Here is a 14,982-nt window from a genome sequence, read left to right as displayed (position 1 = left end):
GGGAACCAAAGGAGGGGATGGCTAGAGAAAGTGCCAAAGCTGCATCCCGAAGACATTCAAAAGGGAAGGTGGGGCCAGGTGCGTTGGCGCGCACCTGGGATCCCAGCACTCAGGAGGCTGAGTTGGGAGGATCACTTGAGGCCAGGAGATAGAGGCTGCAGTGAGCCGAGATTGGGCCACTACACTCCGGCCTGGGCAACAGAGCAAGACCCTGTCGAAAGAGAGAGGGAGAAAAAAGAAAAAGGAAAGAAAGGAGAAAGTCACAGGGAGAAAACAGCAACCAGCCAGCTAGGTAATGCCTGAGATGACCAGGAGACGTCAAGCTAGGAGAAAGGCCTGAAACAGATCCTCCCTCGGCCTCACAGGAGCCCAGCCTACCCACACCTTGCTTCCGGATTTCCAGCTTCCATGAGTGTGAGAGGAGTGAACTCCTGTTGTTTAGGGCCCTGATGTTGGCAGAGCTTTCCCTAGCTGACTACCAGGACCTGCCCTGAGAAGCCCTCACTCTCGGTGCTCAGCTGCCATGGGACCTCTCTGCTCTGTCTACTTCCGCTTGCCTCTTCCCTACACCTGCTGCTCCCACTCAGTAGCCAGAGTGCGGTTTTGTTTTTTTTTTGTTTTGTTTTGTTTTCTTTTTACAGGTTCTAGTTCTGTCGCCCAAGCTGGAGTGCAGGGCGGCAATCTCGGCTCACTGCAGCCTCAACCTCCCAGGCTCAGGCAATCCTCCAGCCTCAGTCTCCTGAGTAGCTGGGACCAGAGGCCCGCACCATCATGCCCGGGGAATTTTTGTATTTTTTGTAGAGATGGGATCTTGCTATGTTGCCCAGGCTGGTCTGAAACGCCTGGCCTCAAGCTATCTGCTCGCCTCTGCCTCCCAAAGTTCTGGGATTATGGGTGTGAGCCCTGCCTCAGCGTGCTCTTTATTTTATTTATTATTTATTTATTTTTGAGGAGCTTCGCTCTTGTTGCCCAGGCTGGAGGGCAATGGCGCGATCTCGGCTCACCGCAACCTCCGCCTCCCTGGTTCAAGCGATTCTCCTGCCTGAGCCTCCTGAGTAGCTGGGTTTACAGGCATGCACCACCCTGCCCAGTTAATTTTGTATTTTTAGTAGAGACGGGGTTTCTCCACGTTGGTCAGGCTGGTCTTGAACTCCCAACCTCACGTGATCACCCCGCCTTGGCCTCCCAAAGCGTTGGGATTAAAGGCGTGAGCCACCGCTCCCGGCCACAGAGTGCTCTTTATAACATCAAGTTTCGCCCCCTTAAGCCTTCCAGTGACTTCCATCCTTCCCTTCTCACAGGGCCTGGCCGGGCCGCCCCCTGACCCCCGGGCATCCCCTCTCCTCCCTGCAGCCTCAGCCACCGCCCCTCCGCCCCTGCACTGTGCAAGGACTGCAGCCTCCACGTGCCCTTCCTCCTGAAGATGTAAGTGGTTTCACGTCTTAGTGTATAAAGCCGAACATGACCCAGACTGGAGTTTTTATTATTATAGATTCAATGTTATCATATTCAATTATTTATTTTGATTTTAAAAGAAATGAAAATTAAAACGTTTCCCCGGGCCACTAGAAGCACCGCGGGCCTGGCACTGGCCTATGGGGAAGCCGCCCGGGCAGGTCCCCACCCAGAGTCGGGCAGGTCACCACCCAGAGTCGAGGCGGAGGGGTGAGGCCGGAGGAGGGGTGTGGGGAGCAGGGGCCGGAGGGGTCGTGGGGGGGCGCGGAGCGGGGGGGCAGGCGGGAGCCGGAGGGGTGAGGAGAGTGGGGGGCGGAGGGGTGAGGAGGGCGGGGGGCGGAGGGGTGAGGAGAGCGGGGGGCGGAGGGGTGAGGAGAGCGGGGGGCGGAGGGGTGAGGAGGGCGGGGGGCGGAGGGGTGAGGAGAGCGGGGGCGGGGGGAGGAGGGGTGAGAGGAGCGAGAGGGGCGGAGGGGTGAGGAGAGTGGGGGGGCGGAGGGGTGAGGAGAGTGGGGGCGGAGGGGGGTGGGCGGGGGCCAGAGGGGTGAGGCGAGCGGGGGGCGAAGGGGTGAGGCGAGCGGGGGGCGAAGGGGTGAGGCGAGCGGGGGGCGAAGGGGTGAGGAGAGTTGGGGACCGGCTGGGTCCTCACCTCGCCTCAGCGGCGCAGCCAAGCGGGCAGCCTCGGGGAGAACGCCGCCGCCGGGTCTGCAAAGGCAGCTCGGGGCAAGTCCCCATTCCTCGTCCAACCTAATTGTGGCCCTAAATCACTCCTGCCAGCGCCCCCCAGAGGGGGATTTTTGGGCTAAACTATGGGGAGCCGTCCAGCAAGAGCGGACTGGCTCAGGCGTCCACACCGCGTTTGTGGAGCTGGCGCAGGCTCCGCGCCCTGGACACCAACAGCGCGCCCCGCCCGGAGTCGCCGCACCGGCCCTCCCTACGCGCGGGGGTCTCCCGCCACAAGGCCAGTCTCTCTGCTAGGGGAATCAGACTGCGGGGCACTTCCTACTGCTTCGCAGCACATATTCGTTTCTGTGATTATTTTATTACGTCTGTCTTCTCTAAACTTTAAGTTTTGTGGCGACAGGGTCGTGTCTGCGTCGCCCACCACTATGGTCTCCATGGCTAGCGCTATGCCTGGAATTCAAAACACACGTATTGAATGAATGAATGAAGAAAGGGAAAAAAATACGTATAATTCCAGAAATTGCACCGGAAGAGATTCAGTCCTTTAAACCTTAAAGGCTTTACGTCTCCTGAGGTTCCCTGAAAAATACAAATACTCAGCGGTTACTAGTTAGGAGAGAAAATGTTGCCCAGGATGCGGTGGGGACGTAGGAGGAAGGAGGGCTCGATCACTGTTTCCTGCGGATACCATGCCGGGCCAGCCCTGTACTGGGGATGTGGTGACATGGCCTTACCTTCCGTGAAATGATGCCAGGACACACAGGGTACCCCCCAGTCCCTGCTCTTACTTTTGACTCCTCTTGGGGCCCACAAATAAAAAAGGAACTGGGCTTGGGAGACTGTGAATTTGCTCTATTTTTAACTGTACTCAGTTATTAAAAAATTAAACTGGAGAGGGAAATTGAGAAATCTATTGCCAAGAACCATTCTACAGTAGCAGGGTGGGCGCCCAAAACCTCCAGGCCTCTCGTCGCAGGAGCCTCCATGTTCTTTGGTTTCTTCCCCTGCTGGGAGCTCAGCGCTCTCTGCCAGCCCGTTCTGACTCCTTCTGCTCCAGCTGCACGTCTTGGCTTAGCCCTGTTTTCCTGCTGCTTCTTCCCTTCCAAGCCAGACTTCTCCAGATTTCTCCAGCTAAGTTGTGTTCAACATTTGAATAGTTGCACAGTCATTAGAGAGATCTTAAACTGATACACATTTTGAAAAATAATTAGTACACGATTTGTCAGATGGAAGGGCCATCTGCGAGTGTGATGTGGATGCTTAGAAGACTGGCTGGGAAAAACATCTATCACGTCCGATCTCCCCTTAGAAAACGAGCCTGTTAGTTTCACTCTGAGTTGTGATTTTTAGTGTAGTTTCAGCTGTTTAAAATGTTTAACAAATATTTTCTTTTTGTCTTGACTTCTTAAATTTCTTTCTTTTGTTTTTTGAGACAGGGTCTCACTCTGTCGCCCAAGTTGAAGCTCACTGCAGCCTCGACTTTCTGGGCTCAAGCAATCCTCCCATCTCAGCCTCCGTCCTCCCCGCACCCCATCCTCTCCAGTAGCTGGGACTACAGATGTAGGCCACCATGCACAGTTTTTTTGTTGTTGTTTTTTTGTTTTTTTTTTTTAGTAGAGATGCGGTTTCACCATGTTGGGCAGGCTGGTCTTGACTTCCTGCCTCAAGTGATCTGCCCGCGTCTGCCTCCCAAAGTGCTGGGATGACAGGCGTGAAACACGCACCCTGCTATTCTATTTATTTTATTTTATTTTTTGAGATGGAGTCTCACTCTGTTCCCAGGCTGGAGTGCAGTGGTGCCATCTTGGCTCACTACAACCTCCGCCTCTCAGGTTCAAGTGATTCTTGTGCTTCAGCCTCCTGAGTAGCTGGGATTACAGGCACCTGCCACCACAGCTGGCTAATTTTTCTATTTGTATTAGAGATGGAGTTTCACCATGTTGGCCAGGCTGGTCTCAAACTCCTGACCTCAAGTGATCTTCCCACCTCGGCCTCCCAAAGTGCTGGGATAAAGGTGTGAGCCGCCATGCCCAGCCGCAGGCATTCTTTTTTTTTTTTGAGACAGAGTCTCGCTCTGTCACGCAGGTTGGAGTGCAATGGCTCAAACTCGGCTCACTGCAACTTCTGCCTCCCAGGTTCAAGCAATTCTCCTGCCTTAGCCTCCTGAGTAGCTGGGATTACAGGTGTGCGCCACCACGCCCGGCTAATTTTTGTATTTTTGGTAGAGACGGGGTTTCATCATGTTGGCCAGGCTGGTCTTGAACTTCTGACCTCAGGTGATCCATCTGCCTTGGCCTCCTAAAGTGCTGGGATTACAGGCGTGAGCCACTGCGCCCGGCCAAGCAGGCATTCTTATTTATTATTAATTCCTTAAAGTTCTAAGGTCCTCTTCTTTGGAAACACATGAAATATAACTAATTATGTGACAAGAATAACATTTCTTGTTAACAGGAAGTATTCAAATAATTTTGGGGCCACAGACAATAGATGGTAAAGAAATGGCTTCTAATTTCGGAGATAAAATAATAATAACTAACCTGTGGGAAAAGGGAAGAGAAAGGTTGTACCAACTACAGTTATTTTGTTTCTGCCGTGTTTATGGAGGCTTCCATTTGTCCACTTTTTTATGTTAAACAAAAATTGTTGAGTGGCTTCTATGTACTAGGCAAGGGGTTGGATACTGCGGCAGCTACCATACCTGCCTACATACTAACCTCTTACCTCAAAGAGCTAAAACTCTAATAATATGAGACAGGTCTACAAGGAATCATGACGCCAGACCATTTCTCAGGGGGCAGAAGTCCCACAGAGCTCCTGGGAATTCAGGAAAAAGCAAAGGGGGCTGTTCTGTCTAAGATCAAGAACAACTTCTCAGAGACACTAAGCAAGAAGCAGGCCATGAAGGATGGTGTAGTTGTTTCCTGTTGCTGCCGTAACAAATACAGTTTTCCTTATTTGCAGGGGATACGTTCATCCCCCTGTGGATGCCTGAAACTGCAGATAGCCCTGAACCCTAAGTTTTTCCTATACATACCTACGTATGATAATTTATAAATTAGGCACAGTAAGAGATTAACAGCAATAACTGGCCGGGCGCGGTGGCTCACACCTGTAATCCCAGCACTTTGGGAGGCCAAGATGGGTGGATCACTTGAGGTCAGGAGTTTGAGACCAGCCTGGCCAACATGGTGAAACCCCATCTCTACTAAAAATACAAAAATTAGCTGGGCATGGTGGTGCGCACCTGTAGTCCCAGCTACTCGGGAGGTTGAGGCAGGAGAATCATTTGAACCCAGGAGGCGGAGGCTGCAGTGAACTGAGATCGTGCCACTGGACTCCAGTCTGGGCAACAGAGTGAGACTCCATCTCAGAAAAAATAAAATAAAATAAAATAACTAAAAATAAAATAGAACCATTAAACCATTATAACAATATACTGTATGTGAATTTGGTCTCTCTCTCCCAAAATATCTTACTGTATTGTACTCACCTATTTTCTGACCTTGGTTGACAGTAGGTAACTGAATCTGTGAAAAGCAAAGCCACAGGTAAGGGGGGACTACTGAACCACAAACTTAGTGGCTGAAAGCAACATAACTTAATTATCTTATAGTCCTGTAGGTCAGAAGCCCAATGTGGATCTTGTTGGACTAAAACCAAGGAGTTGGAGAGCTGCATCCCTTCCTGGAGGCTCTAGCAAAGGGGCTGTTCCTGCTAGTTGGGCTTTTAGCCTAATTCAGCTCTTTGTGGTTTTAGGACTGGGGAGTGTTTCTTGCTGGCTGTTCTCAGCTTCTGGAAGCTGCTGCATCCCTTGGCTTGTGGCCTCCATCTTCAAAACTAGCAGCAGGGTCAAGGCCTTCTTTTGCTGTTGCATCTTTCTAGCCTCCCCTTCTGCCTTCTACTGCTTTTAAGGACCCATTTGACTATGCTGGGCCCCACCTGAATAATCCAGCATAGTCTCCCCCATTCAAGGTTTGTAACCATAACCACATCCACAGCTCCCCCTTTGCCAAGTCAGGTAACATAGTCACAGGTTTCAGTCATTAAGGCATGGACGTCTTTGGGGGTGGCTATTATTCTGCCTACTGCAAATGAGAAGGATTTCAACCAAAAGAGAAACTGGGGAGGGGACATCCAGGCCTGGAAAGGCACAAGCAGGGTATGGGGACAGATCCTATGCAAGAAATAGCCATTTTATTGGACCTGGGCTCAAGTGATCCTCCTGCCTCAGCCTCCCAAGTAGCTGGGACTACAGGCATTTGCCACCATGCCGGGCTCTCCGAAATAATTTTTACAGGTTACTCCCCAAGTATTAGTTTGACTGTACATAATCGCAGAGCTGTGCCATCTCATCTGTCTTCTTCTTTGTTTACTTCATTTCCCTATTTCTCTAACATCCTCCCTACTCTCTCAGAAGTCCATTATCTGCATGCCTCAAATACCAGGCTTTCTCTGTGACTTTGTTCTGTCCTTTTCTCCTTCCAAGTATCTTTACCTCAAACATTAGTTCTTCCTCCCACCAATGTCTTTCTGAAGGCTATTAGCTCTTTAACCTCAAACCCAGGAACTCTTTTTGGCCCGGGGTTACCAACTATCAAATACAATCTGCAGAGACTGCGTCCTGATTTGTGTAGATTTCCCTTTGCTCTCTGCAATTTGGCAGCCTCTCGGTTACGGGCCGGCTTCCACTTCTGCAGGTGAATCACCTTATCATAATCTCATCGTGGTTTTCATTATCAAACCCATTTATCAAGCAGGCGAAGATAACTCACTCGGTTTTTATTTATCAGCTCTGGTTGATAAAGCAAAATACTTAGGTTTTTTTTTTTTTTTTTTTTTTTTTTTTAGAGACGAGTCTCACTCTGTCGCCCAGGCTGGAGTGCAGTGGCATGATCTTGGCTCACTGCAGCCTCCGCCTCCCGGGTTCAGCGGTTCTCCTGCCTCAGCCTCCCGAGTAGCTGGGACTACAGGCACACACCACCACACCCAGCTAATTTTTTTTTTTTTTTTTTTTTGTATTTTAGTAGAGACAGGTTTCATCGTGTTGCCCAGGCTGATCTCGAACTCCTGAGCTTAGACAATCCTCCCACCTCGGCCTCCCAAAGTGCTAGGATTACAGGCGTGAGCCACCGCGCCCGGCTGATAAAGCAAAATACTGGTCTTAAGGTTGGGCATGGTGGCTCACGCCTGTAATCCCAGCACTTTGGGAGGCCGAGGCGGGATCACAAGGTCAGGAGATCAAGACCATCCTGGCTAACACAGTGAAACCCTGTTCTCTACTAAAAATACAAAAAAAAATTAGCCAGGCGTGGTAGCGGGTGCCTGTAGTCCCAGCTACTCGGGAGGCTGAGGCAGGAGAATGGCGTGAACCCGGCAGGCAGAGCTTACAGTGAGCTGAGATCGCACCACTGCGTTCCAGCCTGGGCGACAGAGCGAGACTCCATCTCAAAAAAAAAAAAAAAAATACTGGTCTTAAAAGGAGCTGTAAAATAACAACCAAAACAACATTTAGTAGTTAATTTTAAATTCAACTTTAAAAACATATCATGAAAATGTTTCCTTTACAGTTACACAATTAAATATATATTGTCAATTTAGATTAACTCAGATGACTTTGAAAATATTAATTTTGTTACGGAAATGGATTTTTGTTGAGATGAGAGTTTGGGCCTTACCCTGTTGCTCCTAAAGCAAGTTTTACCAATGTTTACTGCAAACGTTTGATAAAAAATTTAAATGGAAGGTTTTGAAGCATATAGAATTAAAACGTCACCTTTTCAATGGGATGTTTCTTTTTAATTATAGACAAAGCAGCATTCTGCTCAGGTCTGCAAATGAAATGGAAGTTGCAGCCAACTGTAAACGTAATGAGAAATAAGTAAATAGTTGGTGTTGCTGTCATAGCTCACTCAGCAGAAAGAGTAAGCTTTCGGGGGATGTGGTAAGAAAAAAAATTGTTTTAGCAATTCTTCTCTTACTAACGTAAGTGTCAACACAAGAATTCTTTAAATGCAGAATGTGATTTGTATCTTCATAGTGTATCTTTGAGCTTTTCTGGGAATGAATCTTCTCAAATTATTGAGCAATTCTGACTTACGCAACCACATACTTTATTACTCATCTGAGAAGCAGAGTGGCTATTTGGAGAATGAAGCTACACTTGGAGTCTCTGGAGGTGGCTGGAAAGGGAGGTCTGCGGGGACTGGTCAGGTGGTTGCCCTGGAAAGTTGCTGGAACCCTGGGCCTTCCCTAACTATGCATTAAAGGCTGTTGCTGTATTTTCCTGGAGATTCAGTTTTCCAAAATAGCTAAAAGCAAAGCAATTAGAAATAAATTAAAATCAGAGGAAAATGTACAATCTCATGATTTTAATATTGGAAAACATGCATAAGAATTGAAATTTAATACTGAAGATTTTCTCCCCTGGTACCCAAATTGTTTTCATAATTGTACAAAATGAGAATTTGTAATGGTTACAATGATTAAGATGGTAAATTTTATGTAATGTATATTTTACCACAAATTTAAAAATACAATTTAAATTAAGAAAGAAAACTAGTGGCAAAACCTATTAAATAAAGGCTTTTTAAAAATACAAGATAGGCCAGGTGCGGTGTCTCATGCCTGTAATCCCAGCAATTTGGGAAGCCGAGGTGGGCAGATCACTTTGAGCTCAGAAGTTTGAGACCAACCTGGCCAATATGGCGTAACCCTGTCTTTACTAAAAATACAAAAATTAGCCGGACATAATGGCGCAGGCCTGTGGTCCCAGCCACTCAGTAGGCTGAGGCAGGAGAATCACTTGAACATGGGAGGCAGAGGTTGCAGTGAGCTGAGATTGCACCACTGCACTCCAGCCTAGGTGATAGAGTGAGATTCTGTCTCAAACAAACAATAATAATAATAATAATACTTGCTGGGCGAGGTGGCTCATGCCTGTAATCCTAACACTTCGAGAGGCGGAAATCACCTGAGCCCAGGAGTTCGGGACCAGCCTGGACAACATAGTGAAACACAGTGTCTACAAAAAATACAAAAATTAGCCAGGCGTGGTGGCATGCGTCTGTAGTCCCAGCTGCTGGGGAGACTGAGGTAGGAGGATCCCTTGAGCCTGGGAGGTCGAGGCTGCAGTGAGCCATGATCGTGCCACTGCACTCCAGCCTGGGTGACAGATCCAGACCCTGTCTCAAAAAAGCAAAAACAAACAAAACAGTAATACTGCACTTTTCCCTAAATCTGACGTCCAATATTATAAACTCTGTGGAAAATGTCTAGGAACTGAGGGAGCAAAAGGTCTTTTGATAGCTGAAATAGCTGTCAGAAAGTTCTAGTTCTCTGCATAGAAAAAAAGGTTTTAAGGATAAGAAGTTCTATTAGTTTTTACTTTACATATAATTTTAATAAGCTAAGCAATGTTTCTTTGCTAATAGATTAAAAGTTGAAAATTAATAAAGTATGATATATTACTAAAGGCTGGATTCTTAATAGCAGAGAAAAAAATAGCTGATTACCTAACAGAGACAAAACAACTCTAAAAGAAAAACCAACTGAGGAAAAAGTTTTTCCTTCTACATTCACATTCAACACTCAACACACTTCTGGTCATCAAAATGTGTGAGTTTTTCCCATCACACACCAACTGGGTGTCCTAGAATAATTCAGTTCAATTCTGACACTATCTACCTAGAGTTAGTGCAGACCCCATAGGTTAAGGGCTCAGTCCTAGAAAACTGCCCCCATTTGGGATGCCAATAGTAGGTTGTCACCTATACTGGTGATCAACTGGCTGTAAATCACTTTTCACTACCCCTTCTCAGGTTTTATTAGTTTGCTAGGATGGCTTATAAAACTCATGGAGGACGGGTGCAGTGGCTCATGCCTTTGGGAGGCCAAGGCCAGCAGATCACTTGAGGTCAGGAATTTGAGACAGCCTGGCCAACATGGTGAAACCCCGTCTCTACTGAAAAAAAATTTAAAAACAACAAAAATTACCCAGGCATGGTGCCACATGCCTGTAATCCCAGCTACTCGGGAGGCTGAGGCAGGAGAATCACTTGAACCCGGGAGGCAGAGGTTGCAGTGAGCTGAGATCATGCCATTGCTCTCCAGCCTGGGCGACAGAGCGAGACTCTGTCTCAAAAAATAAAAATAAAAATGAAAATAATAAAACTCATGGAAACACCTGCATTTACAGGTTAATGACAGATACTATAAAGGATACAGATGAACAGAAGAGATACATAGGTTGAGGTCCGGAAGAGTCCTGAGTGCTGGGCTTTCTGTCCCCATGGAGCTGGAGTGTGCCACCATCCCAGCATGCAGATATATTCATTAACCCAGAAGCTCCTGAACACTGCAGTTTATGGAGGCTTTATGATGTTGGCATGACTATTAACTCAATCGCCAGCCCCTCTTCCCTTCCTAGAGGATGGGAGATAGGGCTGAAAGTTCCAAGAGTCTAATCATGACTTGGTCTTTCTGGCAACCAGCCTCCATCCAGGAGCCACCAACAGTCACCTGATTGGAACAAAGATGCTCCTATCGCCAAGGAAATTCTGAGGGATTCAGGAGCTCTGTGTCAGGAATTGGGGTCAAAGACCAAATATTAGAACAGAAGATTCTCCTAGCATCCCTACATACAAGGATATTAAGAGCTCTGTTTCAGGAACTGGAGGCACAGACTAATAGATATACATTTCATAATAACTAACAACAACAACAACAACAATTCCTCAAAACACAGACAAAGCCTGGTGCGGTGGCTCATGCCTATAATCACAACACTCAAGACCAGCCTGGGCAACATGGCAGAATCCCATCTCTACAAAAAATACAAAAAAATTAGCCTGGTGGGATGGCATACGCCTATGTTCTCCCCCACCCAACAAAAACAAAAAACAAAAAAAAGACCAAAAAAAACCTCCCAAAACTGTTAAATTGAATGTATTAAGTGCAATTTTTTTTTTTTTTTTTTTTGAGACAGGGCCTCTGTCACCTAGACTGGAGTGCAGTGGGAGCAATCATGGCTCACTGCAGCCTCAGCCTCCTAAATAGCTGGGACAACAGGCACGCGCCACTATGCCCAGCTAATTTTTTTGTATTTTTATGTAGAGACAATGTTTTGCCATGTTGCCCAGGCTGGCCTTGAACTCCTGGACTCAAGTGATCCTCCCACCTCAGCCTCTCGTAGTGCTGGGATTGCAGGTGTGAACCATCACACCTGGCCTTGAATTTTACCATTAAAATGTTCTTTACATATGGTTTTTGGGGGAGAATATCTTCTCTGTTCTTAAGGAATGTATAATTTAGTTAAGGACATAAACTACTGTATATGGATATAAAACGACTCTAAAACAAATGAAACAAGTCAATGTTTCATTTTCTTCTCGGTTGTCTGGGTCTTGCATGATCTGATCCTATTCTATTTTTATGCTACTGCCCATAGAGAACATTCTTCTGTAGTTAGGCAGATTTTATTTTATTTTATTTTATTTTGAGATAGAGTCTGGCTCTGTCGCCCAGGCTGGAGTGCAGTGGCGCCATTTCGGCTCACTGCAACCTCCACCTCCTGGGCTCAAGCGATTCTCGTGCCTCAGTCTACTGAGTAGCTGGGATTACAGGCATGTACCACCATGCCTGGTTAATTTTTGTATTTTTAGTAGAGAAAGCGTTCTGCTACATTGGCCAGGCTGGTCTAGAACTCCTGGCCTCAAGGGATCCACCCGCCTCGGCCTCCCAAAGTGCTGGGATTACAGGTGTGAGCCACCGTACCCGGCCATAGGTGATATTCTATAGGAGCCTCAGGGAGAGAACCCCTACACTATCCTGGCTTCACAACTGCAGAGGCCTCACGAGCAAGTGGATTCTCTGTGTCTGCTAGGCCTGGAATCGTTCTCCACTTTGGTTGAGGCTGGAGACACAAGTCTTTGAGTTCCCCTCTTCCTCACTCCACAGAGTCCATTCCTCTTTCAGAGGAAGTATAAGGGAGTTAATTTGTTTTCAGTTTCGTTACTTATGAGTATGTTGTAATCATGTGACTTTTTTTTTTTTTTTGAGTTGAAGTCTTGCTCTGTTGTCCAGGCTAGAGTGCAGTGGCTTAGTCTCCACTCACTGCAACCTCCACCTCCTGGGTTCAAGCAATTCTCCTGCCTCAGCCTCCTGAGTAGCTGGGATTACAGGTGCCTGCCACCACACCCAACTAATTTTTGTATTTTTAGTAGAGACAGGGTTTCACCATTTTGGCCAGGCTAGTCCCGAACTCCTGACCTCATGATCCACCTGCCTCGGCTTCCCAAAGTGCTGGGATTACAGGCATGAGCCACCATGCCCCAGCCTCATGACTTCTTGAGATTATCTAGAGAGGGCATTATAATTCAGTGTTTCCAAGCTCTGGAGTTAGATCTATGAAGGTCTGAATCTCCGCTCTTTGATCTTGGACAAGTTACTTGAGCTGTCTGCATTTCAGGATCCTCTTTTATAAAATGGGTTGAATAACATGGTCGTTTTGAGAATTAAACGATATAATATACAAATTTAGAGCAATACTTGGCATAAAATAAAATAAGGACACACACATACACATATGTATATACTATGTCAGTTAATTTATACACTCCAATTTTGTTACTACTGTCGGCTCTATGCTCAGCTGGTCTTGTGTTGTCTCTTTTTCTCCTCTTCTCAGCTAGATACATTACGTAGATGTGCTTATTTAACTGATTAACTTTAAAACATTTTCTGGACCAGGCATGGTGGCTGAAGCCTGTAATCCCAGCACTTTGGGAGGCCAAGGCAGGCAGATCACCTGAGGTCAGGATTTCGAGACCAGCCTGGCCAACATGGTGAAACCCCATCTCTACTAAAAATACAAAAATTAGCCGTGCGTGGTGGAGCATGCCTGTAATCTCAGCTACTCTGGAGGATGAGGCAGGAGAATTGCTTGAACCCAGGAGATGGAGTTTGCAAGGTTGCAGTGAGCTGAGATCTCACCACTGCATTCCAGCCTGGGCAACAGAGCAAGACTCCATCTCAAAAAAAAAAAAAAGAAAAAGAATTATGTTAACTATCCTACTATAGAAGTATCAGGAATTATAAGACAAAATCTTTCAGAATCACTACACTACATCCAGAGACTACCACTTTCAACATTTGGCTGTGTAATTTTCTGGGTTTTAAAAATAGTTTAAAAAATATATATGTGTACATAGTTTATTGTATATACATATAAAATAAACTTATATTGTTGCTGTTTTTCCTTTCTTTTTTTGTTTTTAGTAGAGATGGGATCTTACTCTGTTGGCTAGGCTGGTCTCGAACTCCTGGCCTCAAGTGATCCACCCATCTCAGCTTCCCAAAATGCTAGGATTACAGGCATGAGCCACCATGCCCAGCATGTTGTTTTTCTTGAACACCTCTACCACACTATAAACCCACCAGGGGATAAATCTTATGGTTTTGCTTACCATGTTATCCCAAGTATGATTTTTTTTTAGCACATGGCTTATAACAGCTACCAATAACAAAACAAAACAGAAACAAAACAAAAACCCAAACATGAGTTTGTTTATTTTAGCACATGGTTCATAGCAGGTACCAATAACAAAACAAAACACAAAACAAAAGAAAAACCCAAACATACAACAACAAACAAAAATGAGAAGGAACGAATGACTCCATGTTAATAAACACAAATCGTTAATCACAACATTCTTCCATGTGAGTGTGTCAGCTTTCCCAACTAAGCCCCTATCTTGGAAACTTAACTTGTTTCCAATTTGTCTCAATTCATATATATATATAATTTTAATGTTTTTTTAAAAAGGCACAAAGAATAATATAGCACACATTATTGAACCCAACCTCCTAGAACCAACAACTTTTAAGATTTTGACAGTTTTGTTTCCACTTTTAAATAAAAGACAGCATTGTAAAGTTGAAGTCTTCATTTTTTTTCTCTGCTCAATTTCCCTCCTTCCCTCTAATATAAACAACAGTTGTCATGAATTTGATGTGTGATATTGCATTCTATGTCTATACTTATATAAAGTATGTGATCATTTTAGGTTCTGTGGGATTTTGATTATTTATAAATATGGTATCACAGTGTATATATAGTTCTGCAACTTGCTTTTTTTCACTCCACACTGCTTTTGAATTCTTTCTACCATCATTTATCCTTTACAACTACAGAGCTAGTTCATTAACTTAGCTACTGTGTATATTCCATCACTTGGATATCTACCTTTTATTTTCCTACCCCTAGACTGGACATTTGGGGTTTTTCTCAATTTTTCACTACTGCAAACAATGCTGAAATGATCATTGTAACTGCGACATTTTTATTAGGTATTTTATGCACAAATTTTAAGGTCCATTAAATCTATTTTATAATATTTTTCATTCCACAAGTGTTTTTAAAATTATGTTTACATCTTTGAGGGCAGAGCAGGAGCAGGATCTTTAAACACACAACAAAAAAAGATTAGCAGCCATGTGGCTTGGGGTTGGGGTGGAGAAAGTATAGTCAGCTTAAGAGTGAACAGGACAAGCATGGTGGTGTGCGCCTGTATTCCCAGCTACCCTAGAGGCTGAGGCAGGAGGATGGCTTGAGCTCAGGAGTTCAAGGCTGATGTGGGCTGCAGTAAGTTATGATTGTGCCACTGCACTCCAGCGTGGGCAATGGAGTGAGACTCTGTCTCTAAGAAAAAAAGGAAAAAATGTGGAAAAGTACATAGGTAATGCCAGTAGGGCTCAATTGCAGAATATTGGCTGGAGACTTATTTTGCTCCCAGTACTGTGCAAGATATCTGGGTAGCATACAGGATACTATCGAAAAATTAAATTGAA

General features: G+C 45.7%; 1 long non-coding RNA gene across 1 annotated transcript; it reads right to left on the bottom strand.

The window, feature by feature from the left end:
• Nucleotides 1-2,919: 2,919 nt before the first annotated feature.
• LOC134759845 (uncharacterized) lies at nt 2,920-9,080 on the bottom strand. The gene is made up of 3 exons (XR_010136689.1): nt 7,910-9,080; nt 5,627-5,663; nt 2,920-3,267 (listed from the first exon to the last, which is right to left on the bottom strand). It is a non-coding gene; the product is annotated as an uncharacterized LOC134759845 (long non-coding RNA).
• Nucleotides 9,081-14,982: the final 5,902 nt, after the last annotated feature.

This window comes from Pongo abelii, chromosome 14 (assembly GCF_028885655.2).
Source record: "Pongo abelii isolate AG06213 chromosome 14, NHGRI_mPonAbe1-v2.0_pri, whole genome shotgun sequence".
In the NCBI taxonomy this organism is placed as follows: Eukaryota; Metazoa; Chordata; class Mammalia; order Primates; family Hominidae; genus Pongo; species Pongo abelii.
Note: the sequence above shows the minus strand (reverse complement) of the source record. Positions and strands in the feature narration are given on the sequence as shown.